This window comes from Sceloporus occidentalis, unplaced genomic scaffold, assembly GCF_023333645.1.
Source record: "Sceloporus occidentalis isolate IW3139 unplaced genomic scaffold, rSceOcc1.0.p SCAF_219, whole genome shotgun sequence".
Classification (NCBI taxonomy): Eukaryota; Metazoa; Chordata; class Lepidosauria; order Squamata; family Phrynosomatidae; genus Sceloporus; species Sceloporus occidentalis.
In genome coordinates, this window is record NW_028317199.1 from 356,265 (window position 1) to 373,899 (window position 17,635).

Consider the following 17,635-nt stretch of genomic DNA (forward strand, 5'->3'; position numbering starts at 1 on the left):
ATGCCCATCTGGGCATACTGCGGTATTTGTATAAGCCCTCTCGATGATACTTCCAACGTGGCAGCCATATGCTGCGGGCACTCATTCCACCAAGAGTGCTTGCTGCAGTGGTTCCAATCCTCTCCAAGGCCGACATGTCCACAGTGCAGAACTCAGTTGGGCAGCAGCCAAGATGTCATTAAAAAACTTTTCTTTGATATCAGAGAGCAGGAGGGTCCCACTCTTGATGAAGAGCTGCTAAAGAAGGAGGTGGAGAGATTGAACGCTCTTATCCTCTTAAAAGAGGAGAGGCAGAAACAATCCTATGACAAGGCATGTGCAGCGCATGACCTGCGGCAGAAGAAAAACACCAGGATGGAGGATTTACAGAAACATCTTAGGGAGCTGAAAACTTTGTACTCAAGACAAGAGGAGCAGCTGAAGATTCTAGAACAGCAGCTGTTGGAGAACAAAGTGGCCATAGAGGAAGCTGGAACGTTAAAAAAGAGGTTAACAACTTTGGAGAATGTGGAGATGCTGCAGACTCAGAGACCAGACATGGAGACGGCAATAAGAGGAATGGCTTCGGGGCCAGATGCCTTGGAACAATTGGCCGTATACTATGTGTCTGTAGCTAAAGAGTGTAACCATTTGATGGATGCACAAACAAAATCAGCAGAGATGACACTGAACTTGAAGAGGGAATTAGAGGCCTCAAACTACAGGGCTCAGAAGACCATGCTTGAAATTCAGAGGTCACAGGAAGCCCTCAATAACACCCAGATGGAGCTTAGCACCATGCAAAAGAAAAAGAAAGTGCAGCTCCATCACAAAACCTCACAACCAGCACCCAGCGAAGCAACCGGACGCCTGCCATTTACCATCCCAGCTCGCGTTGGATTCCAGCTTCCAAAACTTCGCTCCCCCCGTCACGGGGCACGATATGGACCTTGAGTCCATCATTGACATTGAACCATATGAGCTATTTATGGTCTTTAGTATTAGTGTTAGTATAAGTGTTAGTATAAGTATTAGAAGTTAATAGAGAGTTAATAAATAGATTGTAGGCTATAGTGTTGTAAAGTTGTTCATTTTATATTTTTCTGGTGCAAAGAAAATCAAGTTTGGTCAATGTTATGACTTTTTGCAGAATATACAAAGGTCTGTCAGAGGGTAGGCGTCCCCAGTGGAAAAAAAGCCAAATTGCTAAATATTTAGTTAAAGATTTAGAAGAATAGTGGAAAGCTCTGGTTTGCCTGCTGTCTGAAGTTCCCAAGTATGATTTAACCCCTTCGTGACAAAGGCTGATTCTATTTTTTGTACCCTTCGTGACAATGGCTGTTTTATCGTTTCTGAGGTGTTTGTGTTTAGCTGTAATTTTCTCTTAACCCATTTACTAAACCCACACAAGTTATATATTGTTTTTTTCAGGACAAGAAGGGCTTTCTTCAGACACCATAATTTTTTATATATGATGTAATTTTCTATAATAAAAATAATAAAATATGACGAAAAATTGAGAAAAAAATTTTTTTTCTCACTTTTATTTGAAAAATCTTTTATTCATCATAAAAAACTACTGAAAAAACCTGCTAAATAGATTCTACTATTTGTCCCGAGTTTAGAAATACCCAATGTTTTTATGTTTTTTTGCTTTCTTCTACACGTTATGGGGCAATAAGTACAAGTAGCGTTTTGCTATTTCAAAACCATTTTTCTCTGAATCTGGTAATTCTGTCTCCATGTGGTATTTGGGGCATCTTTGAAGCCAGCAAATTAAATTTACCCCACCAAACCATATATTTTTGAAAACTAGACACCCCAGGGTATTTTAGATGCTGATAGTTTAACCCTTTCCATGCACTAATCCTACCACCAACCCTTGTCAAAGTTTGTGATAGTAATTGTTTTTGCTGTTTTTTAAACATACTTTGTACTTCAGGTGTAAAATTACAGCTCCTGGTATGTTGTTGCTGTCACACAACACCCCGATATGTGTTCAGCAACATCTCCTGAGTACATTGATACCCCACATGCATGGGTTTGTCAGATTGTTTGGGGGCAAAAGGGCCAAATTTGGAACATGCCGCAGCAAAAATAGTGGGGAAGGAAAGGGTTAATGGCTCTAATAAAAAAAATTAAAAAAACCCTAAAAAAAAAGTACAAAAAAAAAAAGTTAAAAAAAATATAAAAAAAAAGAACCCCAAAAACAATTGCCACTATGCAAGATCACTGTTTATGCAGTGATCAATGGCAATGAAGGGGTTAATATTAAATGGGTGGCTCTTATAAGAGTCTTTGGATCAATATATATATATATTATTGAGAATACCTAAAAACACACTGATCTGTCTCTCTCCCTCACTAGAAGCAAGTGAAGGAGGGAGGCAGATCCAATACTGATCAAAGGCAATGTTTAGAAAACATTGCCTTTGATTTAGCAAATCATGATCACTCTTATGAGTGATCTGACCACTAGGGGTGTTATTCACTGGATGTCCATGACATCCAGCAACACCCCCCCCCCGATGATGACAGCAGGCTCCGCCCCCGGCTTGATGGGCGCCGCCATCTTGAAACACCGCATGTGTTTCGAAGACGCCGGCACCGGGAAGGTAAGTTGAGCATTTAGGAAGCGATCGCGAGTCGCTTCCTTTGCTAAACAGGTGTTGCAAAGATGCCTCGATACTGAGGCATCTTAGCAACACCAGCTAAGCAAAGGAAGCGACTCGCGATCGCTTCCTAAACCCGTTTTTCGGCGGCAGGCGCCGCCATGTTTGAAAGACGTGCAGTCTTTCAAACATGTTTTTTTATTTGCTCCTAGGAGCGATCGGGGGGGGGCGGGAATGTTTTTTTTGGTGTTGCTCAATGCCTCGATGTCGAGGCATTAGAGCAACACCGTTTGAGTGAAAAAATCGATCACGGATCGATTTTTTCACCCGTTTAAAGACGTGCCGGTCCTGGCACGTCAATTGTCATAATCGTCACGATTTTCGGTGACGTGCCCGGACCGGCAATTGTCATCAAGGGGTTAAATAAGCAACATATAAGAAGATGATCGGTGCCTCCTTTACCCTGGAACACTTAAAAACTATCAGTCATTGTACAGCGCAACAGAATATGATGGCACTTTACAAAACAATAAATACTAATAATAATAATTCAGAGTTCCGCTAATATTACAGTGCAACAATATAATTTTAAGCATCCCTCATTTAATTTATGATGGTGTGGTGTGTGCCATAACCAGCTTTCTGAACTGCATGCTCCCAAAATGTGTAAAGTTGTATTTCCTCATTATGTTGTCTCGTATTGTTATTGATCGGTTTCTACCCCTCCTTGGAGGCTGCTTTTGCATGGGTGGTGATTTATATGCAGGAGATTATTATAGTTTGTTTCTTATTTCTCCAAAATAATGAAAATACAAAGAACACAAGCTACAGAAGATGTTAATGACGGTCACCTTTAGCATTGATTGGACCCTTGGCAAGCATTTGCCCCCCTCCCCCACATACAATCACACCCACCACTTCAGCACAAAAAACATAAAAAAACAAAAGATTTGTTTTCAAGATTAAGGAGGAGACTGTCTGAGTCAGTGCCGTCTTCCCCCCTTGTGACCCTAGAGTGACTCCATGTGATACATCTTCACGTCACACGCGCAGCATAGGGGAGGAACGCAATACTAATTTATTCGCATGGAAAAATGGCATAGATTAAATAAATAAGACATACAAACCTTCAAAGACCTTTATGTATTTATAATATATATATATATATATAAAGTGGCGGAACATCCAGGGTCGCAGGGGTCGCGACTGCACAGCAATGCGTAAAAGCATAAATCATGATAGAAGAACTATCTGAAGTAACTAAACAAATGAAAACAAGTAAATCAGATCAAGATGGTTTCTCGGGTCTTTATTACAAAATGTTTAAAACACTTCTCAGCACAAACCTAATAGCCATGTTCCAACTTGCCCTAACTGGAGGTACATTTCCCTTGGAGATGCTGGGGGGCTAACATATACCTCATCCATAAAGAGGGTAAACTACAGACGAACCATGCATCATATCACCCAATATCCTTTTTAAACTGTGATTGTTTATTAAAACGGCCTTAATAACTGGATTACCGATTTAATCAACCAACACATCATATTAAAACAATTGAACCGAATTTACATCAAGGATTGATTTGTGTACACTTACTAATACCCTCTTAATCTTGAAAACAAAAAGAAAGCTACTGAGATGGAGGAGATTTTGCTACCTAAATTCTTATATTTGTTCCAGGCCCTGCCAATCCCCTTATATAAGAGAGACTTTACCTTATTGGAAAAATATATAAATGCCTTCATATGGGCCTAGAGACCCAGAGTGACCCAATTGCCCCTAGGCCTAATCTAAACGGCTAATGCGTGCTGATGCTGCCGGCCGGCGCTACTTTAATACTTTTTTTTTTTTAAATTTAATATGCCAAGCCGGATCGGCTTGCCATATTAAATTTAAAAAAAAAGTATTATAGTAGCGCCAGTCGGCGGCATCAGCACGCATCGGCCGTTTAGATCAGTTTTCCAGCAATCTGATGGCTGCATTGTGATGGGAGCAGCGTGACGGCTGAAAGCTCCGCCCCCTCGCGCTGGAGCACCGGATGTCGTGTTACTGGCATCCTGCTGCTATCAGGGACGGAGGCCTAGACGAAACCCCCCCAAGTAGAAGAAGTAGAAGGTTAGTAAACTAATTTATTTTTTTACAAACTATATTTTTTTGTATTCGTTAAAATAAAAAAAAATAGGTATGTGTGTGTATGTAAGTGTGTCCGTGGGGGACAAACAACATAGTTCAGCTCCCCAGTGTCACCTCTGTCACCAATCAGCCCCTCCCAGTGTCACCTCTGTCCCCAATCAGCCCCCCATGTCATTGTTGTCCCCAATCAGCCCCCCATGTCATTGCTGTCCCCAATCAGCCCCTCCCAGTGTCACCTCTGTCCCCAATCAGCCCCCCATGTCATTGCTGTCCCCATTCACCTCCCCAGTGCCACCTCTGTCCCCAATCAGCCCACTTTAGGGTATGATCCTGGTAGGGTACTCATATTAGCCTTTACAATTTCCCTGCCGCTGTGTACTATACTTCCCATAATCCTCAGCCAGTATCATGGGGGACATTTAACTGGCTGGGCATCAGGGGGACATTAGGTTTTGATTTTTTTTTTACCATCCTTTGTTGCTATTACATTTACTTATGTTAAACCACATTTGAATCATCTTTGTATTTTTATAATCAATATGCGTTAGAAAATCAGGAAAAGATGGGCATGTATTGTGGTCTGATTCGGTGGCACAATGGGCCACTTGACTTGACTTGCCCCCCAGGCCTTAGGCTGCCAGCCCTCCCCTGAGAGTGAGTACATAGTTACATAGTTAGATAGGCTGAAAAAAGACATTCGTCTATCAAGTTCAGCCTTTCCCATATCTAGACACATATAATATAGACACATCGGGTCAGGTGGCTCTCCTACAGCAATGGCATCAAACAGGGCATAAAACGTTCTTCCCTCAACCCCTCCTAAATACTATATTTGGATCCCAAAATCCACCTTCCACTGGTAAAGCTTGTCCTAGCATTCATTACTCAATTACTACTTAGGATAAATGTGTTCACCAATTTAAACTGGCTGGAAACCTATCCCTGATGACCCCCTTGTGCTACAACCAAGCCTTTCCTTGGGGTCTACAGCCTTCCAAATCTAAGAATTTAAGAGACATAGGTAACAGAGATGTATCAGATCTCTGGTACCTCAATGCGAAGAGCAATGGCACCAACCTACGCAAATATATATTTATGTATAAACGGGAACACACTTTACTTTCTTTTACATTTTATTCTTCTGCCGTTTTTGTTGATGACGTATTTTTCATTTCGAATGCGGATGAACAATCCTTTAATGAGATGTTGTTAACTTTGAAAATAATGTATTCTCCTATGTGCTTTACTATGAACGGCTCCTTCACTGTCATGGTTATTGGATTCAAACTTTGGACGCTGTCGCCTCTCGGGGCCCGAATGAACATTTATCATTTTCTTCTTTTTTGTAAATTGATACATATTGACCATTTCCTTGTTTTTTTTAACATAAGTAATGTTTGTAACATTTGTATTGGTCGCTACTGAATCTAGTGATTCAAGATATTGTACAGTTGTATCTGAGGGGTTCCTTTGTACCTTCTTTTTGGGAAAATGTAACATATAACGGGTAATCTTTATTAAAATTGTTTTTAGTAATGTCGGTTTCATCATATATAACAGAAGAGTTATATATGATGTGATGATATGATGTGATGACAGCGTCTGTAGTCTCTATGGTAACTTAAGGTGGTTCCATTTTGCTTATGAACATACGCGTTGGAGTGTGTTGTTGTCAGGGTTAACTTCAGTAAGGAGTAATGGGTATGTTACACAGGGGCATGAAGTAACAGCTCGATAAAGCGTGCTTATTATGGATTATTATATATATGTATACACACATATACAAAACCAGCACAAAATCACCTTTATCAGGAGTAGTCTCTACTGTCCCTTTTGCCTACACGTGGAGCAAGTTGCTGCACTACTTCTTCAGGGTCACATACTATTGCGGTACGTGACCCTGCCAAGAGGTGCGCAGCAGCCACTAGTACAGGGAATGGCCAGTGTCTCTAAGTGAAGCTTTTCCTGGAAGAAAGAAAGTGTTGGCCTCACTGATGACTGAAAATGTGGGAAGTACTGCCCATTTACAAAGTTAAAACCCAGGCTGAAATGTAAGAAAGTTCTGCTTTACTGAAAGGGAAGTAGATACATGGAACAGTTTCCCAAAAGAAATGGTACAAGCATCTATAGAGAGGGAATTTTAACATTCCTGGGTTAGGCATAAACCTATCCTAAATCTAAGATGAGGCCAAGAATTAGAGGGGACAAATGAGCCTAATCTGCCCTTAAATTGTAGGTATCCTTGGTGTGTAAACTGTAGCCCTTCATACATTTATTTCTTTATATATTTATCTGTTTATTTCCTTAACAGTTTTTTTTTTCACACAAGAAAGGGTAAGAAACAGACAGAATCTAGCAGCTTTATTCATTTTTTTTTGAACCCTCATCCTCAGCCATGACAGATACACTGGTTACTCTATGACATCACAAACACATGAACACTCACAGCAGGAATAGATGAGCTGTGTGCACATTCTGCTTGATCGATTCGAGGTGATAGTGGCTTGTTTTGTTGACCTGCAGCCATGCCCATCTGGGCATACTGCGGTATTTGTATAAGCCCTCTCGATGATACTTCCAACGTGGCAGCCATATGCTGCGGGCACTCATTCCACCAAGAGTGCCTGCTGCAGTGGTTCCAATCCTCTCCAAGGCCGACATGTCCACAGTGCAGAACTCAGTTGGGCAGCAGCCAAGATGTCATTAAAAAACTTTTCTTTGATATCAGAGAGCAGGAGGGTCCCACTCTTAATGAAGAGCTGCTAAAGAAGGAGGTGGAGAGATTGAACGCTCTTATCCTCTTAAAAGAGGAACGGCAGAAACAATCCTATGACAAGGCATGTGCAGCGCATGACCTGCGGCAGAAGAAAAACACCAGGATGGAGGATTTAAAGAACCATCTTAGGGAGCTGAAAACTTTGTACTCAAGACAAGAGGAGCAGCTGAAGATTCTAGAACAGCAGCTGTTGGAGAACAAAGTGGCCATAGAGGAAGCTGGGACGTTAAAAAAGAGGTTAACAACTTTGGAGAATGTGGAGATGCTGCAGACTCAGAGACCAGACATGGAGACGGCAATAAGAGGAATGGCTTCGGGGCCAGATGCCTTGGAACAATTGGCCGTATACTATGTGTCTGTAGCTAAAGAGTGTAACCATTTGATGGATGCACAAACAAAATCAGCAGAGATGACACTGAACTTGAAGAGGGAATTAGAGGCCTCAAACTACAGGGCTCAGAAGACCATGCTTGAAATTCAGAGGTCACAGGAAGCCCTCAATAACACCCAGATGGAGCTTAGTGCCATGCGAAAGAAAAAGAAAGTGCAGCTCCATCACAAAACCTCACAACCAGCACCCAACGAAGCAACCGGACGCCTGCCATTTACCATCCCGGCTCGCGTTGGATTCCACCTTCCAAAACTTCGCTCCCCTCGTCACGGGGCACGATATGGACCTTGAGTCCACCTTTGACTTTGAACCATATGAACTATTTATGGTCTTTAGTATAAGTGTTAGTATAAGTATTAGTATAAGTATTAGTAGCGAATAGATAAGTTAATAAATAGATTGTAAGCTATAGTGTTGTAAAGTTGTTCATTTTATATGTTTCTGGTGCAAAGAAAATCAAGTGTTATGACTTTTTGCAGAAGATACAAAGGTCTGTCAGAGGGTAGGCGTCCCCAGTGAAAAAAGCCAAATGGCTAAATATTTAGTTAAAGATTTAGAAGAATAGTGGAAAGCTCCGGTTAGCCTGCTCTCTAAAGTTCCCAAGTATGATTTCAATAAATAAGCAACATAAAAGAAGGTGATCAGGCGGCTCCTTTAACCTGGAACAATTACAAACTATCATTCATTGTACAGCGCAACATAATATGATGGCGCTATACAAAACAATAAATACTAACAATAATAATAATTCAGGGTTCATTATTACAATATTACAGTGACACAATATAACTGTAAGCGTCGCTCATTTAATTTAATGATGGTGTGGTGTGGGCCATAAGCAGCTTTCTTAACTGCCTGCTCCTAAATGGTGCAAAATCTGATTTCCTCACCATGTTGTCTTGCCTTCTTATTGATCGATTTCTACCCCTCCTCGGTGGCTGCTTTTGCATGGGTGGTGACTTCTATACAGGAGATTATTATAGCTTGTTTCTTGTTTCTCCAAAATAATGAAAACACAAAATAGACTAAGACAAACCGATACATTAGGTGGAAAGATACCTGCTCGGAAGCTTACAATCTTCATAAATAACACATGAAATATAGTATTGCAGGACCAGAGCAACTAAATAACACACAAACCCAGCCTTGCAGGTATAGATCAACTGAAATAATATAAGCAAACTCAGCACTGAAGGCATACATCAAATAAATAATGCATTGAAACCCTAGATTGCAGATATAGATCATAGGTCACAAAGACCAGCCCTAGCACCCAGATCACATCCACAGGACCTGTCTAGCACCCAGACTGGATGCATAGGACTTGACTTGCCATCTTTGTCCCCAAACAGCCTCCTTGTGCCATCTTTGTCCCCAAACAGCCTCCTTGTGCCATCTTTGCCAAACATTGTGCCTGTGACATGCTTCCCCCAAACATCCTACTTCTGTCACGCTTACCCCCAAACTGCTTGCCTGTGCCATCTATACACAAAACAGCCTCCCTTTGCCATGCTTGCCCAAAACAGCTGTGAGAAGAACTTCTCTTTTACCGCCCCAGGGGAAGCAGGAAAGCAACAGGATCATGTGAAGTAACGTGACACCGCTGAGTTCCTGCATCCCCTGGGCAGTACAACAGACATTACTTGTGCAGTGCAAGCAACACAGCGGTAAGCAGCGGAATCGATTGCAGAGTTGCCCAGGCCGCCTAGAGTGGGGGACCTGGTTGCAGTTGACCTGCAACTTCAGTGGCTACGGACTCAATAGGGCAGCTGCTATGGGCCCACAGAAATGACGCTTTTGCTCCATGTTAAAGACAGCCCTGGTGTTAATAAATGAAACTAGCCACATATTTTTGATGGACTTCAAGGAAATGTTTCTAGATAGATAGATAGATAGAAATATATATTGTGGTAAAGTGTATGAGAAAGTGGTGGATGGGGTGTATATCTCTCCTGGTTTTCTCAGTCAGGCACGGTAGCAAACCCAGGAGGATACATGCTGCTTTAGCAGGGCGTAGTCTGCTAGGGCTCTTTTGTTTAAAGGTACATGGGCTGGATTACTTGGATAAGTGGGAGAGCTCCAGTCCACACCCCTAGTCCACTACGGGTTTTCCTTACTCCCAGGAGTCCTCAGGTGAGGTTTCCTATGCTCATTACTGGGGAGGAAGCCTTAACAGAGAGGGCTGTTAGGCTTGTAGGGTGTAGGAGAGACTGAGGCAAGGAGCAGCTACAGCCAGCGCTGCAGCCCACCAGGTATGAAGCTTTCCCCATGGACAACCTGTTACTTTGCCTTGTGCCAGACCTTAGGCCTGTAGTGGGATAGTGAGGTATCCTGATGTTTAGTTAGAGCCGGACAGGCTTAGAGTTTGTTTTGTTTGCAAGGTGCTCTGTGCCTTCATCATTTAAATAAAGACTCTTGACTTTTGAAACCTGCTGCCGGTGTGAATACTGTCATTGCCGCCCCATGTGTGAGCTGTTCCCTACAATATATATATTTTTTTTTTTTACCCTACTGTTCAAACTTTTGTGGTCACTTAGAAATCGCTCTATTTTAACATGAAGTGGATCAGAAATTAGTCAATGTATCACTCCCATTACTGTGTCCAGTGGCATGTTTTGTTCGATAATACAAGTTTAAGTTTCAATGGCTAATTGAATCCCCTTCGGGGTAACTCTTCTCTGATGGTCAGTGAACACCTAGTTAATGTAATGTGGATTCTTATGCTATCTTGTACATATCGTATACAGTGCATACTAAATATACTGCTGTAAAATGATGTGGACAAAGAAAGAAGATTAAGGATTGAAGATAAAAGAGAGAGGAGAGAAGAGAAAGAAGAAGATAGAAGACAAGATGCAGAAGAAGATGAGAAAGTGGTCGGCAGAGAAGGCAGGGGAACATGTTTTGCTTTGTTTTTCATTGTCTAAGCATGGTTAAAACATTGGGTATTGGCTCAATCTCATGGTCACATCATGCATATGTAACACTGGGGCTGAAAATCCTTTCTTTCCATCAGGGCTAGACTGATTAGCATTGCCACAAAACTAAAAAAAAATAAGCTTTAACTCAGTCAAACTCTCCAAAACAACTTTTCAATGAGAAGAGCAATAAAGCAGACTCCATCCTCACACACAAAGTCAAATTGGCCATGACTAGGACATGATCATACAAATGAAAAACAAACAAGGTACTTTACTGACCTCGTCAGACCTGAAAGAAAGGTTATTTAACCCCTTAAGGACCAGGCTGTGTTTTACCTATTGTACCATTGGGACCGAGGCTGTTTTAATACTTTTGCGGTGTTCGTGTTTAGATGTAATTTTCTCTTCACTCATTTAGTGAACCCACACAAATTATATGTTGTTTTTTTCAGGACAAGAAGGGCTTTCTTCAGATACCATTGTTTTAATCATATTATCTAATTTCCCATAAAAAAAATAATAAAATATGATGAAAAATGTAAAAAAAAACCACATTTTCTGACTTTTACCCCAAAAATCTTTTACTCATCCAAAAAAGCTAATGAAAAAACCTACTAAATCTATTCTACTATTTGTCCTGAGTTTAGAAATACCCAATGTTTTTATGTTTTTTTGCTTTTTTCTGCACGTTATGGAGCATTAAGTACAGGTAGCGTTTTGCTATTTCAAAACCATTTTTTCCAAATCTGGTAATTCTTCCCCCCATGTGCCATTTCGGGTATCTTTGAAGCCGGCCAATGCAATTTACCCCATCAAATCATATATTTTTGAAAACTAGACACCCCAAGGTATTTCAAATGCTAGTATTTTAACCCTTTCCATGCATAAGATTCTACCACCAGCCTTTGCCACACTTTGTGTTAGTATTTTTTTGGTATTTTTTTTTACACAAATTGTACTTTGGGTATACATTTATAGCTCCAGGTATACGTCACTATCAAACAACACCCTAATATGTGTTCAATAACATCTCTCGAGTACAGTGATACCACCCATGCATGGGTTTGACTGCTGTTTGGGGTTAAAAGGCCACATTTGGGAAGTGCGCTTTTTTTCCCCTATTTTGGTCAGTCTGTGCCTATGCCCTATCTTTGAGCCTGGCCACTACAATTTACCTCATAAAACCATATATTTTTTAAAACTAGACACCCCAAGGTACTTAAAATGGTAGTATTTAACCCTTTCCATGCATCAGATTCTACCACCAGCCTTTGCCACACTTTGTGTATTTGAAATGCTTTTATTTAAATTTTTCCACGTCAGGATTTTTGGGAAGATACAGCGCTAATTTTAGCACTTGCTCATAATAATAAACTTTATTTTTTTATTTTATTTATTTTACTCTTTTTGGACTTTTTTTTTACATTTTGCTGGAACTGGATAGTTCCTCTAAAGCATAATAATTTTTAAAATGTTACCATGTTTTTTTTAAGCTTTTTTTTTTTTTCTTTTTTTTCTTTTTTTTTTTAAATATTTTACTAATCACATAGTGATTAGAAAGCTGGCCTCCATTGACTTGTATGGTTGAATGCAGTACCTGTATTCAACCAGCAAGTGGAGCCAGAGTTCTCTAGAAGGTCAGGAGACTGTCTAGCGAACTTTTTCAACTTTATTATTTTTTTCCCGGACCGCCGCCATCTTGCGGATGGTGAAGACTGCGTGCAGCTGCGGCTGTGACCGCTCTCCGGAGCGGTCACAGTCCATCAAGAGGTAAGTGTTTGGTGTCGCTGGATGCCTCCTGATCGAGGCATTCCAGCGACACCATTGAAGTTTAGGAGGTGATCGTTGATCGCCTCCTAAACGCTTTTAAAACGGGCGTCCGCCGCCATACAATGTATGGCGGCTGTTGACGCCCCGGGGAGGGGCCAGACATGGCCCATCATGCCGATCTCGGTGTTGCTGAATGCCTCGACATCGAGGCATTACAGCAACACCGTTTAAGCTTAGAAAGTGATCATTGATCACTTTCTAAGCTTGTTTAAGTCTGATGACGTGTCAGGCACGTCATAGGTCGTTAAGTGACCGTTTTGCATGACGTGCCTGACCCGGCAATGGACGTTAAGGGGTTAAAGAATACGACTCGCTTTTGTATAATCACTCTCCTAGGTCCGTTAAAAGACGGTCTTCTCTTTGTATTATGATTTCATTTTATCTCTCCAAATGAAACAAAACTATCTGAGCAGGCACAGCAATGTGTAAAAGCTTAAATCATGATAGAAGAACTATCTAAAATTATTAAACAAATGAAAACAAGTAAATCAGATCAAGATGGTTTCTCGGGTCTTTATTACAAAACGTTTAAAACACTTCTCAGCACAAACCTAATAGCCATGTTCCAACTTGCCCTAACTGGAGGTACATTTCCCTTGGAGATGCTGGGGGGGCTAACATATACCTCATCCATAAAGAGGGTAAACTACAGCCGAACGATGCATCATATCACCCAATATTCATTTGATTTTTTATTAAAACAGCCTTTATAACTCAATTACCGAATTAATCAACCAACACATCATATTAAAACAATTGAACTGAATTTACATCAAGGGATTCAAATGTCTATGAATTATGTTGATTTGTATACACTTAATGACACCCTCTTAAACTTGAAAACAAAAAGAGAACTACTGAGATGAAAGGGATTCTGCTACCTAAATTCTTATATTTGTTCCAGGCCCTGTCCATCCCCTTCAATAAGAGACTTTAACGCGTTGCAACAATATATAAATGCCTTCATATGAGCTGTCAAGACACCCAGAGTGAGTACATAGTTACATAGTACATCAAGTTTCATGCGTCCATCAAGTTCTGCCTCTCCCATATCTAAACACATATTATATAGACACATCAGGTCAGGTGGCTCTTCTACAGCAATGGCATCCAACACAGGGCATAAAAAGTTCTTTCCTCAACCCCTCCTAAGTACTATATTTGGATCCCGAAATCCACCTTTGACTGATAAAACTTGTCCTAGCATTCATTACTCAATTGCAACTTAATTGATGGTTGGAAACCTATCCCTGATGACCCCCTTGTGGTACAACAGAGCCTTTCCTTTGGGGTCTACAGCCTTCCAAATGGAAGAATGTAAGAGACATAGGTAACCAGAGATGTATACATGCACTACTTAATGGAAAACCAGCCACATTGTAAGCCCTGCTTGACCACACAGCTCTAAATTCTCTTGATTCTTTTCCATTATATACAGCTATGAAGCCTTGTAACTTCCCCCCATTTCGCTAAGTTGAGAACCGATGTTTACATAATTGAACTGATAAAACCCAGATATCGATTCACTATTCACAGGTGTCACAGGTAACCTGTCCTTCAATTGTAGATTTCTGCGGTGAGTAAACTGTAGCCCTTCATACATTTATTTCTTTATTTATTTATCTGTTTATTTCCTTAACATTTTTTTTCACACAAGAAAGGGTAAGAAACAGACAGAATCTCTTTTTTTGGGATAATATTAGTGCAATATAAAATCACAAACCTAAGAACCATCATCCTCAGCCATGACAGATACACTGGTTACTCTATGACATCACAAACACATGAACACTCACAGCAGGGATAGATGAGCTGTATGCACATTCTGCTTGATCGATTCAAGGTGATAGTGGCTTGTTTTGTTGACCTGCAGCCATGCCCATCTGGGCATACTGCGGTATTTGTATAAGCCCTCTCGATGATACTTCCAACGTGGCAGCCATATGCTGCGGGCACTCATTCCACCAAGAGTGCTTGCTGCAGTGGTTCCAATCCTCTCCAAGGCCGACATGTCCACAGTGCAGAGCTCAGTTGGGCAGCAGCCAAGATGTCATTAAAAAACTTTTCTTTGATATCAGAGAGCAGGAGGGTCCCACTCCTAATGAAGAGCTGCTAAAGAAGGAGGTGGAGAGATTGAACGCTCTTATCCTCTTAAAAGAGGAGAGGCAGAAACAATCCTATGACAAGGCATGTGCAGCGCATGACCTGCGGCAGAAGAAAAACACCAGGATGGAGGATTTAAAGAACCATCTTAGGGAGCTGAAAACTTTGTACTCAAGACAAGAGGAGCAGCTGAAGATTCTAGAACAGCAGCTGTTGGAGAACAAAGTGGCCATAGAGGAAGCTGAGACGTTAAAAAAGAGGTTAAACACTTTGGAGAATGTGGAGATGCTGCAGACTCAGAGACCAGACATGGAGTCGGCAATAAGAGGAATGGCGTCAGCGCCAGATGCCTTGGAACAATTGGCCGTATACTATGTGTCTGTAGCTAAAGAGTGTAACCATTTGATGGATGCACAAACAAAATCAGCAGAGATCACAATGAACTTGAAGAGGGAATTAGAGGCCTCAAACTACAGGGCTCAGAAGACCATGCTGGAAATTCAGAGGTCACAGGAAGCCCTCAATAACACCCAGATGGAGCTTAGCGCCATGCGAAAGAAAAAGAAAGTGCAGCTCCATCACAAAACCTCACAACCAGCACCCAACGAAGCAACCGGACGCCTGCCATTTACCATCCCGGCTCGCGTTGGATTCCAGCTTCCAAAACTTCGCTCCCCCCGTCACGGGGCACGATATGGACCTTGAGTCCATCATTGACATTGAACCATATGAACTATTTATGGTCTTTAGTATTAGTGTTAGTATAAGTGTTAGTATAAGTATTAGTAGTTAATAGATAAGTTAATAAATAGATTGTAGGCTATAGTGTTGTAAAGTTGTTCATTTTATATTTTTCTGGTGCAAAGAAAATCAAGTTTGGTCAATGTTATGACTTTTTGCAGAATATACAAAGGTCTGTCAGAGGGTAGGCGTCCCCAGTGAAAAAAAAGCCAAATTGCTAAATATTTAGTTAAAGATTTAGAAGAATAGTGGAAAGCTCCGGTTAGCCTGCTCTCTGAAGTTCCCATGTATGATTGAAATAAGCAACATATCAGAAGGTGATCAGGTGGCTCCTTTAACCTGGAGCACTTAAAAACTATCATTCATTGTACAGCGCAACAGAATATGATGGCGCTATACAAAATAATAAATACTAATAAAAATAATAATAATAATAATTCAGGGTTCCGCTAATATCACAGTGCCACAATATTATTTTAAGCATCCCTCATTTAATTTAATAAAGGTGTGGTGTGTGCCATAAGCAGCTTTCTGAACTTCCTGCTCCCAAAATGTGCAAAATTTTATTTCCTCATTATGTTGTCTGGTATTGTTATTGATCGGTTTCTACCCCCCCCATGCGGCGCGGTGCGTGCACGCCAGCCCCTTTAATTTCATTAACTCCGGCTTCCACGCGCTGCCCCCACCAGACACCAGAGTCAGAAGTAGTGGTAAATCGGGGGGGGGGGGGTTATATGGGGGCATAAGGCTTTTCTGGAGGCAGAGTGCCCAATGATATTCCTTTTAACCCCCTTTATGCCACTCTGCCTCCAGAAATGCCTTATACCCCCTATATGCCACTCTGTCCCATGATATGCCTTTTAACCCCCTATATGCCAGAAGTGGTTGACAGATATGATTCAATATGTAATTTTCGGGAAAAAATTGTTGTGTAAAAATCATGTTTTGGGGGGGGCCTTAACAGATTCTCGCACCAGGGCCCTGAGGCTTCTAGTTACGCCCCTGTATATATATATATATATATATATATATATATCTGTCTCCAAATGAAACTTACCAAAACTATCTGAGCAGGCACAACAATGTGTAAAAGCTTGAATCATGATAGAAGAACTATCAGAAATTATTAAACAAATGAAAACAAGTAAATCAGATCAAGATGGTTTCTCGGGTCTTTATTACAAAACGTTTAAAACACTTCTCAGCACAAACCTAACAGCCATGTTCCTACTTGCCCTAACTGGAGGTACATTTCCCTTGAAGATGGTGGGGGGGCTAACATATACCTCATCCATAAAGAGGGTAAACTACAGACGAACCATGCATCATATCACCCAATATCCTTTTTAAACTGATTTTTTTTTATAAAAACAGCCTTAATAACTGGATTACCGATTTAATCAACCAACACATCATATTAAAACAATTGAACTGGATTTACATCAAGGGGTTAAAAATTCTACAAATTATGTTGATTTGTTCTTGGCCCTGTCATTCTTGTTGCAAAAAAATATATAAATACCTTCATATGGCCTGTCAAGAGACCCAGAATGAGTAGACACATATTATATAGACGCATCCGGTCAGGTGGCTCCTCTGCAGCAATGGCATCCAACAGAGGCCATAAAAAGTTCTTCCCTCAAGCCCTCCTAAATACTATACTTGGATCTCAAAATCCACCTTCCATTAAAAACACTTGTCCTAGCATTCATTACTCAATTGCAACTAAGGACAAATGTATTCACCAATTTAAACTGGTTGGAAACCTATCCCTGATGACCCCCTTGTGGTACAACAGAGCCTTTCCTTGGGGTCTACAGCCTTCCAAATGTAATCATTTAAGAGACATAGGTAACAGAGATGTATACAAGCGTTACCCAATGAAAACCAGCCCTGCCTGACCACACAGCTCTTTTGTTTTTTTTATATGTATAGCTAAGAAGCCTTGTAACTTACTACACATAAATACTATACGAGTCTCTATTCGTCCTACTCCTCAATGGGGGACTACCAAAACTGTAATAAATGGAGAAAGGAACCTAAAAAAATGTATAAAATGATTACAACAAATTTGTAAAAGGATTACTACAATGGCACCAACCTACGCAAATATATGTTTATGTATAAACGGGAACACACTTTACT

General features: G+C 40.8%; 3 pseudogenes; all 3 read left to right on the forward strand.

Moving 5' to 3' along the window:
• On the forward strand, positions 1–933 carry LOC149277298 (E3 ubiquitin-protein ligase TRAIP pseudogene; annotated as a pseudogene).
• Positions 934–7,253: 6,320 nt separating this feature from the next.
• Positions 7,254–8,186, forward strand: LOC149277299 (E3 ubiquitin-protein ligase TRAIP pseudogene; annotated as a pseudogene).
• A 6,335-nt stretch (positions 8,187–14,521) lies between these two features.
• On the forward strand, positions 14,522–15,454 carry LOC149277300 (E3 ubiquitin-protein ligase TRAIP pseudogene; annotated as a pseudogene).
• The last annotated feature ends 2,181 nt before the right edge of the window (positions 15,455–17,635 follow it).